Below are 10,626 nucleotides of genomic sequence, written 5' to 3'. Positions count from 1 at the left end.
TTAGAGTATTAGATAATTCGTTATTCAACTACAGCAACAAGTTATATTACGGAAGCATAATACCTCAAATCTGCTAGATTTTAAAGTGATATTTCAAACCAAGTTTTTAGATCTGGATTCTGGTGATTCTGTCGTATTTATTGAGAAAGGAAATTGATTTACAATATTGGATCAAACGTTCTCTAGGGCTGGATCCCCCCAGGACTCAGCTGTTTGAGGGGACACATAGCCACCCATATGTTATAAGTTGTATCCATACAAGATTCATGTTTTTTGTGATTTCAGTATATATTTTGTATTATTCTTTAAGGGAAAAATACATTCTTGCACACAATGTTTATTTATTTTTGTATAGTGTTATAGGTCAGCTTGCGGACGTAAAGCCCATGTGGTTGCTGCATGTGAATTGTAATAGCACTTTGTATAGCACGTTTATTGAACTTTGTTTACACGTATATGAATTGTGCCAATTATTGTATTGATTAGCACCGATATATTTAGCACACAGGATTTTTTAATATTAACAAGACTTTATAAGGTTAAAGCAGCATAATTTAGCCATGTTTATTCACACTTATACCAGGGCTCACACACAGTGCTATACGCAGACATTAACTCGCGGTAAAGCCTGCGCTGACCTTTTTAAGGACAGTATATAATGTCTTTTATAGGGGCCCAGGATCTAACTTAGTCTGAGGGCCCAGACCACAGTCAGCATGTTCCCGAATCTGCCTTTTCACCCTATGAATCTGCCAATTCACTCTGAGACTCCGAGAATCTACCAGTTCCATAACTCCGGGCATTGGGACGTACGAAATCAAGACGAGAGGAGAGACAGGCCATACTCAGGCGTGACAGTGAAACAATATAGTGACGGGTTTATTTAGGGGGCTAGTGTGCCCGCTAACAGGGGGTGCCCGTACACAGTGTGGTGCTGACAGTAGGGATGTATTTGGCCCTCAGTCTGAGAATCTCATACCCCCCAATAATGGAAGTTAGAGAATCAGGACGGGAGGGGGCGATGCACGAATGGACGCATGCCAAGTATGGTGGGGTGACAACTAACACTGTTCTCGAGCGCCACACTTTATTAGCAGATATTCCCTGGATTGGCGTGGCGCAGGCACAAGCAGGTTTTATGATAATTAGAGACCTTTCTCTGGTCTATGTTTATGGTCTGCTCTCCAGTTTCATGGCAGACGTGTATTCGGTCACTTGGTTGCTGCGGCCGGGCGGTGGTCCTATCGTTTAGGGACTGTCTACCTGGGTCCAAGGCAGTTGGTATCTGCTCAGTTAACCTGAGGGTTTCATGGTTTATTGTAGGTCTGATAAATATAAATATATATTTACTGCTTTGTATAGTGACAGATTAAATGTAACTCTCAATGAACATTATTATGAAGCTAGACTGCTCTAAAGTCAGGGGATGATGGGAATGCAGCACTAGGTGTACAGACAGCACAGTGTCCAGGTAGTGACCATAGTCCAGTATGGGCAGATCTGCCCTCACTCACTATGGCCGCCTATTGCCTCACTCGATGATGCTTCCTTCACTCAAGATGGTCGCCGTGCAGCTACATTGACGTCAGAGCCGGATATCCTGTAAAGTGCACGTGCCGACAGCACACCGGGTAAATATCAAACATGTACCTTCCAAGCCATGAGGGACCATCACTCCCATCATCCCAGGCCGGGGGGGGTACCACTTCCTTTGTTACAATATCAGGACATATCACTCTCAGCCACACAGTGACAGGGCATGGCTCTCATCACTCTCAGCCACACAGTGACAGGGCATGGCTCTCATCACTCTCAGCCACACAGTGACAGGGCATGGCTCACATCACTTCTATCAGGACACATCACTCCCAGCCACACAGTGACAGGGCATGGCTCACATCACTTCTATCAGGACACATCACTCCCAGCCACACAGTGACAGGGCATGGCTCACATCACTTCTATCAGGACACATCACTCCCAGCCACACAGTGACAGGGCATGGCTCACATCACTTCTATCAGGACACATCACTCCCAGCCACACAGTGACAGGGCATGGCTCACATCACTTCTATCAGGACACATCACTCTCAGCCTCACAGTGACAGGACATGGCTCACATCACTCTCAGCCACACAGTGACAGGGTATGGCTCACATCACTTCTATCAGGACACATCACTCCCAGCCACACAGTGACGGGGCATGGCTCACATCACTTCTATCAGGACACATCACTCTCAGCCTCACAGTGACAGGGCATGGGTCACATCACTCTCAGCCACACAGTGACAGGGTCTGGCTCACATCACTTCTATCAGGACACATCACTCCCAGCCACACAGTGACATGACATGGCTCACATCACTTCTATCAGGACACATCACTCTCAGCCTCACAGTGACAGGGCATGGCTCACATCACTCTCAGCCACACAGTGACAGGGCAGGGCTCACATCACTTCTATCAGGACACATCACTCTCAGCCACACAGTGACAGGACATGGCTCACATCACTTCTATCAGGACATATCACTCTCAGCCACACAGTGACAGGACATGGCTCACATCACTTCTATCAGGACACATCACTCTCAGCCTCACAGTGACAGGGCATGGCTCACATCACTCTCAGCCACACAGTGACAGGGCAGGGCTCACATCACTTCTATCAGGACACATCACTCTCAGCCACACAGTGACAGGACATGGCTCACATCACTTCTATCAGGACATATCACTCTCAGCCACACAGTGACAGGGCATGGCTCACATCACTTCTATCAGGACACATCACTCTCAGCCACACAGTGACAGGGCAGGGCTCACATCACTTCTATCAGGACACATCACTCCCAGCCACGCAGTGACAGGGCATGCCTCACATCACTTCTATCAGGACACATCACTCCCAGCCACACAGTGACAGGGCATGGCTCACATCACTTCTATCAGGACACATCACTCTCAGCCACACAGTGACAGGACATGGCTCACATCACTTCTATCAGGACATATCACTCTCAGCCACACAGTGACAGGACAGGGCTCACATCACTCTCAGCCACACAGTGACAGGGTATGGCTCACATCACTTCTATCAGGACACATCACTCTCAGCCTCACAGTGACAGGACATGGCTCACATCACTCTCAGCCACACAGTGACAGGGTATGGCTCACATCACTTCTATCAGGACACATCACTCCCAGCCACACAGTGACAGGGCATGGCTCACATCACTTCTATCAGGACACATCACTCTCAGCCTCACAGTGACAGGGCATAGCTCACATCACTCTCAGCCACACAGTGACAGGGTCTGGCTCACATCACTTCTATCAGGACACATCACTCCCAGCCACACAGTGACATGACATGGCTCACATCACTTCTATCAGGACACATCACTCTCAGCCTCACAGTGACAGGGCATGGCTCACATCACTCTCAGCCACACAGTGGCAGGGCTCACATCACTTCTATCAGGACACATCACTCTCAGCCTCACAGTGACAGGGCATGGCTCACATCACTTCTATCAGGACATATCACTCTCAGCCACACAGTGACAGGACATGGCTCACATCACTTCTATCAGGACACATCACTCTCAGCCTCACAGTGACAGGGCATGGCTCACATCACTTCTATCAGGACACATCACTCTCAGCCACACAGTGACAGGGCAGGGCTCACATCACTTCTATCAGGACACATCACTCCCAGCCACACAGTGACAGGGCATGCCTCACATCACTTCTATCAGGACACATCACTCCCAGCCACACAGTGACAGGGCATGGCTCACATCACTTCTATCAGGACACATCACTCTCAGCCACACAGTGACAGGACATGGCTCACATCACTTCTATCAGGACATATCACTCTCAGCCACACAGTGACAGGACAGGGCTCTCATCACTTCTATCAGGACACATCACTCCCAGCCACACAGTGACAGGGCATGGCTCACATCACTCTCAGCCACACAGTGACAGGGCAGGGCTCACATCACTTCTATCAGGACACATCACTCTCAGCCTCACAGTGACAGGGCATGGCTCACATCACTTCTATCAGGACATATCACTCTCAGCCACACAGTGACAGGACATGGCTCACATCACTTCTATCAGGACACATCACTCTCAGCCTCACAGTGACAGGGCATGGCTCACATCACTTCTATCAGGACACATCACTCTCAGCCTCACAGTGACAGGGCATGGCTCACATCACTTCTATCAGGACACATCACTCCCAGCCACACAGTGACAGGGCATGGCTCACATCACTCTCAGCCACACAGTGACAGGGCATGGCTCACATCACTTCTATCAGGACACATCACTCTCAGCCACACAGTGACAGGGCAGGGCTCACATCACTTCTATCAGGACACATCACTCCCAGCCACACAGTGACAGGGCATGCCTCACATCACTTCTATCAGGACACATCACTCCCAGCCACACAGTGACAGGGCATGGCTCACATCACTTCTATCAGGACACATCACTCTCAGCCACACAGTGACAGGACATGGCTCACATCACTTCTATCAGGACATATCACTCTCAGCCACACAGTGACAGGACAGGGCTCTCATCACTTCTATCAGGACACATCACTCTCAGCCTCACAGTGACAGGACATGGCTCACATCACTTCTATCAGGACACATCACTCTCAGCCTCACAGTGACAGGGCATGGCTCACATCACTTCTATCAGGACACATCACTCCCAGCCACACAGTGACAGGGCATGCCTCACATCACTTCTATCAGGACACATCACTCCCAGCCACACAGTGACAGGGCATGGCTCACATCTTCTATCAGGACACATCACTCCCAGCCACACAGTGACAGGGCATGGCTCACATCACTTCTATCAGGACACATCACTCTCAGCCACACAGTGACAGGACAGGGCTCACATCACTTCTATCAGGACACATCACTCCCAGCCACACAGTGACAGGACATGGCTCACATCACTTCTATCAGGACACATCACTCTCAGCCACACAGTGACAGGGCATGGCTCACATCACTTCTATCAGGACACATTACTCTCAGCCACACAGTGACAGGGCAGGGCTCACATCACTTCTATCAGGACACATCACTCTCAGCCTCACAGTGACAGGACATGGCTCACATCACTTCTATCAGGACACATCACTCTCAGCCACACAGTGACAGGGCATGGCTCACATCACTTCTATCAGGACACATCACTCTCAGCCACACAGTGACAGGGCAGGGCTCACATCTCTTCTATCAGGACACATCACTCCCAGCCACACAGTGACAGGACATGGCTCACATCACTCCCAGCCACACAGTGACAGGGCATGGCTCACATCACTTTTATCAGGACACATCACTCTCAGCCACACAGTGACAGGGCAGGGCTCACATCACTTCTATCAGGACACATCACTCCCAGCCACACAGTGACAGGGCATGGCTCACATCACTTCTATCAGGACACATTACTCTCAGCCACACAGTGACAGGACATGGCTCACATCACTTCTATCAGGACACATCACTCTCCGCCACACAGTGGCAGGGCTCACATCACTTCTATCAGGACACATCACTCTCAGCCACACAGTGACAGGGCAGGGCTCACATCACTTCTATCAGGACACATCACTCTCAGCCTCACAGTGACAGGACATGGCTCACATCACTTCTATCAGGACACATCACTCTCAGCCACACAGTGACAGGGCATGGCTCACATCACTTCTATCAGGACACATCACTCTCAGCCACACAGTGACAGGGCAGGGCTCACATCTCTTCTATCAGGACACATCACTCCCAGCCACACAGTGACAGGACATGGCTCACATCACTCCCAGCCACACAGTGACAGGGCATGGCTCACATCACTTCTATCAGGACACATCACTCCCAGCCACACAGTGACAGGGCATGGCTCACATCACTTCTATCAGGACATATCACTCTCAGCCACACAGTGACAGAGCATGGCTCACATCACTTCTATCAGGACATATCACTCCCAGCCACACAGTGACAGGGCATGGCTCACATCACTCTCAGCCACACAGTGACAGGGCATGGCTCACATCACTTCTATCAGGACACATCACTCCCAGCCACACAGTGACAGGACATGGCTCACATCACTCTCAGCCACACAGTGACAGGGTCTGGCTCACATCACTTCTATCAGGACACATCACTCCCAGCCACACAGTGACAGGGCATGGCTCACATCACTTCTATCAGGACACATCACTCCCAGCCACACAGTGACAGGGCATGGCTCACATCACTTCTATCAGGACACATCACTCCCAGCCACACAGTGACAGGACATGGCTCACATCACTTCTATCAGGACACATCACTCTCAGCCACACAGTGACAGGGCAGGGCTCACATCACTTCTATCAGGACACATCACTCTCAGCCACACAGTGACAGGGCAGGGCTCACATCACTTCTATCAGGACACATCACTCTCAGCCTCACAGTGACAGGGCATGGCTCACATCACTTCTATCAGGACACATCACTCTCAGCCACACAGTGACAGGGCAGGGCTCACATCACTTCTATCAGGACACATCACTCTCAGCCTCACAGTGACAGGGCATGCCTCACATCACTTCTATCAGGACACATCACTCCCAGCCACACAGTGACAGAGCATGGCTCACATCACTTCTATCAGGACACATCACTCCCAGCCACACAGTGACAGAGCATGGCTCACATCACTTCTATCAGGACACATCACTCCCAGCCACACAGTGACAGGGCATGGCTCACATCTTCTATCAGGACACATCACTCCCAGCCACACAGTGACAGGACATGGCTCACATCACTTCTATCAGGACACATCACTCTCAGCCACACAGTGACAGGACATGGCTCACATCACTTCTATCAGGACATATCACTCTCAGCCACACAGTGACAGGACAGGGCTCACATCACTTCTATCAGGACATATCACTCCCAGCCACACAGTGTCAGGGCATGGCTCACATCACTCTCAGCCACACAGTGACAGGGCATGGCTCACATCACTTCTATCAGGACACAGCACTCTCAGCCACACAGTGACAGGGTCTGGCTCACATCACTTCTATCAGGACACATCACTCCCAGCCACACAGTGACAGGACATGGCTCACATCACTTCTATCAGGACACATCACTCTCAGCCACACAGTGACAGGGCAGGGCTCACATCACTTCTATCAGGACACATCACTCTCAGCCACACAGTGACAGGACATGGCTCACATCACTTCTATCAGGACACATCACTCCCAGCCACACAGTGACAGGGCATGCCTCACATCACTTCTATCAGGACACATCACTCCCAGCCACACAGTGACAGGGCATGGCTCACATCACTTCTATCAGGACACATCACTCTCAGCCACACAGTGACAGGACATGGCTCACATCACTTCTATCAGGACATATCACTCTCAGCCACACAGTGACAGGACATGGCTCACATCACTTCTATCAGGACACATCACTCTCAGCCTCACAGTGACAGGACATGGCTCACATCACTCTCAGCCACACAGTGACAGGGTATGGCTCACATCACTTCTATCAGGACACATCACTCCCAGCCACACAGTGACAGGGCATGGCTCACATCACTTCTATCAGGACACATCACTCTCAGCCTCACAGTGACAGGGCATGGCTCACATCACTCTCAGCCACACAGTGACAGGGTCTGGCTCACATCACTTCTATCAGGACACATCACTCCCAGCCACACAGTGACATGACATGGCTCACATCACTTCTATCAGGACACATCACTCTCAGCCTCACAGTGACAGGGCATGGCTCACATCACTCTCAGCCACACAGGGCAGGGCTCACATCACTTCTATCAGGACACATCACTCTCAGCCTCACAGTGACAGGGCATGGCTCACATCACTTCTATCAGGACATATCACTCTCAGCCACACAGTGACAGGACATGGCTCACATCACTTCTATCAGGACACATCACTCTCAGCCTCACAGTGACAGGGCATGGCTCACATCACTTCTATCAGGACACATCACTCTCAGCCACACAGTGACAGGGCAGGGCTCACATCACTTCTATCAGGACACATCACTCCCAGCCACACAGTGACAGGGCATGCCTCACATCACTTCTATCAGGACACATCACTCCCAGCCACACAGTGACAGGGCATGCCTCACATCACTTCTATCAGGACACATCACTCCCAGCCACACAGTGACAGGGCATGGCTCACATCACTTCTATCAGGACACATCACTCTCAGCCACACAGTGACAGGACATGGCTCACATCACTTCTATCAGGACATATCACTCTCAGCCACACAGTGACAGGACAGGGCTCTCATCACTTCTATCAGGACACATCACTCTCAGCCTCACAGTGACAGGACATGGCTCACATCACTTCTATCAGGACACATCACTCTCAGCCTCACAGTGACAGGGCATGGCTCACATCACTTCTATCAGGACACATCACTCCCAGCCACACAGTGACAGGGCATGGCTCACATCACTCTCAGCCACACAGTGACAGGGCAGGGCTCACATCACTTCTATCAGGACACATCACTCTCAGCCTCACAGTGACAGGGCATGGCTCACATCACTTCTATCAGGACACATCACTCTCAGCCTCACAGTGACAGGGCATGGCTCACATCACTTCTATCAGGACACATCACTCTCAGCCACACAGTGACAGGGCAGGGCTCACATCACTTCTATCAGGACACATCACTCCCAGCCACACAGTGACAGGGCATGCCTCACATCACTTCTATCAGGACACATCACTCTCAGCCTCACAGTGACAGGGCATGGCTCACATCACTCTCAGCCACACAGTGACAGGGCAGGGCTCACATCACTTCTATCAGGACACATCACTCTCAGCCACACAGTGACAGGACATGGCTCACATCACTTCTATCAGGACATATCACTCTCAGCCACACAGTGACAGGGCATGGCTCACATCACTTCTATCAGGACACATCACTCTCAGCCACACAGTGACAGGGCAGGGCTCACATCACTTCTATCAGGACACATCACTCCCAGCCACGCAGTGACAGGGCATGCCTCACATCACTTCTATCAGGACACATCACTCCCAGCCACACAGTGACAGGGCATGGCTCACATCACTTCTATCAGGACACATCACTCTCAGCCACACAGTGACAGGACATGGCTCACATCACTTCTATCAGGACATATCACTCTCAGCCACACAGTGACAGGACAGGGCTCACATCACTCTCAGCCACACAGTGACAGGGTATGGCTCACATCACTTCTATCAGGACACATCACTCTCAGCCTCACAGTGACAGGACATGGCTCACATCACTCTCAGCCACACAGTGACAGGGTATGGCTCACATCACTTCTATCAGGACACATCACTCCCAGCCACACAGTGACAGGGCATGGCTCACATCACTTCTATCAGGACACATCACTCTCAGCCTCACAGTGACAGGGCATAGCTCACATCACTCTCAGCCACACAGTGACAGGGTCTGGCTCACATCACTTCTATCAGGACACATCACTCCCAGCCACACAGTGACATGACATGGCTCACATCACTTCTATCAGGACACATCACTCTCAGCCTCACAGTGACAGGGCATGGCTCACATCACTCTCAGCCACACAGTGGCAGGGCTCACATCACTTCTATCAGGACACATCACTCTCAGCCTCACAGTGACAGGGCATGGCTCACATCACTTCTATCAGGACATATCACTCTCAGCCACACAGTGACAGGACATGGCTCACATCACTTCTATCAGGACACATCACTCTCAGCCTCACAGTGACAGGGCATGGCTCACATCACTTCTATCAGGACACATCACTCTCAGCCACACAGTGACAGGGCAGGGCTCACATCACTTCTATCAGGACACATCACTCCCAGCCACACAGTGACAGGGCATGCCTCACATCACTTCTATCAGGACACATCACTCCCAGCCACACAGTGACAGGGCATGGCTCACATCACTTCTATCAGGACACATCACTCTCAGCCACACAGTGACAGGACATGGCTCACATCACTTCTATCAGGACATATCACTCTCAGCCACACAGTGACAGGACAGGGCTCTCATCACTTCTATCAGGACACATCACTCCCAGCCACACAGTGACAGGGCATGGCTCACATCACTCTCAGCCACACAGTGACAGGGCAGGGCTCACATCACTTCTATCAGGACACATCACTCTCAGCCTCACAGTGACAGGGCATGGCTCACATCACTTCTATCAGGACATATCACTCTCAGCCACACAGTGACAGGACATGGCTCACATCACTTCTATCAGGACACATCACTCTCAGCCTCACAGTGACAGGGCATGGCTCACATCACTTCTATCAGGACACATCACTCCCAGCCACACAGTGACAGGGCATGGCTCACATCACTCTCAGCCACACAGTGACAGGGCATGGCTCACATCACTTCTATCAGGACACATCACTCTCAGCCACACAGTGACAGGGCAGGGCTCACATCACTT

At 51.0% G+C, this 10,626-nt stretch overlaps 1 protein-coding gene across 1 annotated transcript in view; it reads left to right on the top strand.

The window, feature by feature from the left end:
* The first annotated feature begins 1,561 nt into the window (after positions 1-1,561).
* RANGRF (RAN guanine nucleotide release factor) overlaps positions 1,562-10,626 on the top strand; it is a 28,252-nt gene continuing 19,187 nt past the window's right edge. The window contains exon 1 of the mRNA XM_063446046.1: positions 1,562-1,631. The gene's annotated coding sequence lies outside the window, so the exon portion shown is untranslated. The remainder of the gene's footprint in view (positions 1,632-10,626) is intronic.

Source organism: Pelobates fuscus, chromosome 3, assembly GCF_036172605.1.
Source record: "Pelobates fuscus isolate aPelFus1 chromosome 3, aPelFus1.pri, whole genome shotgun sequence".
NCBI lineage: Eukaryota > Metazoa > Chordata > Amphibia > Anura > Pelobatidae > Pelobates > Pelobates fuscus.
This window is presented reverse-complemented; position numbering and strand designations above follow the sequence as displayed.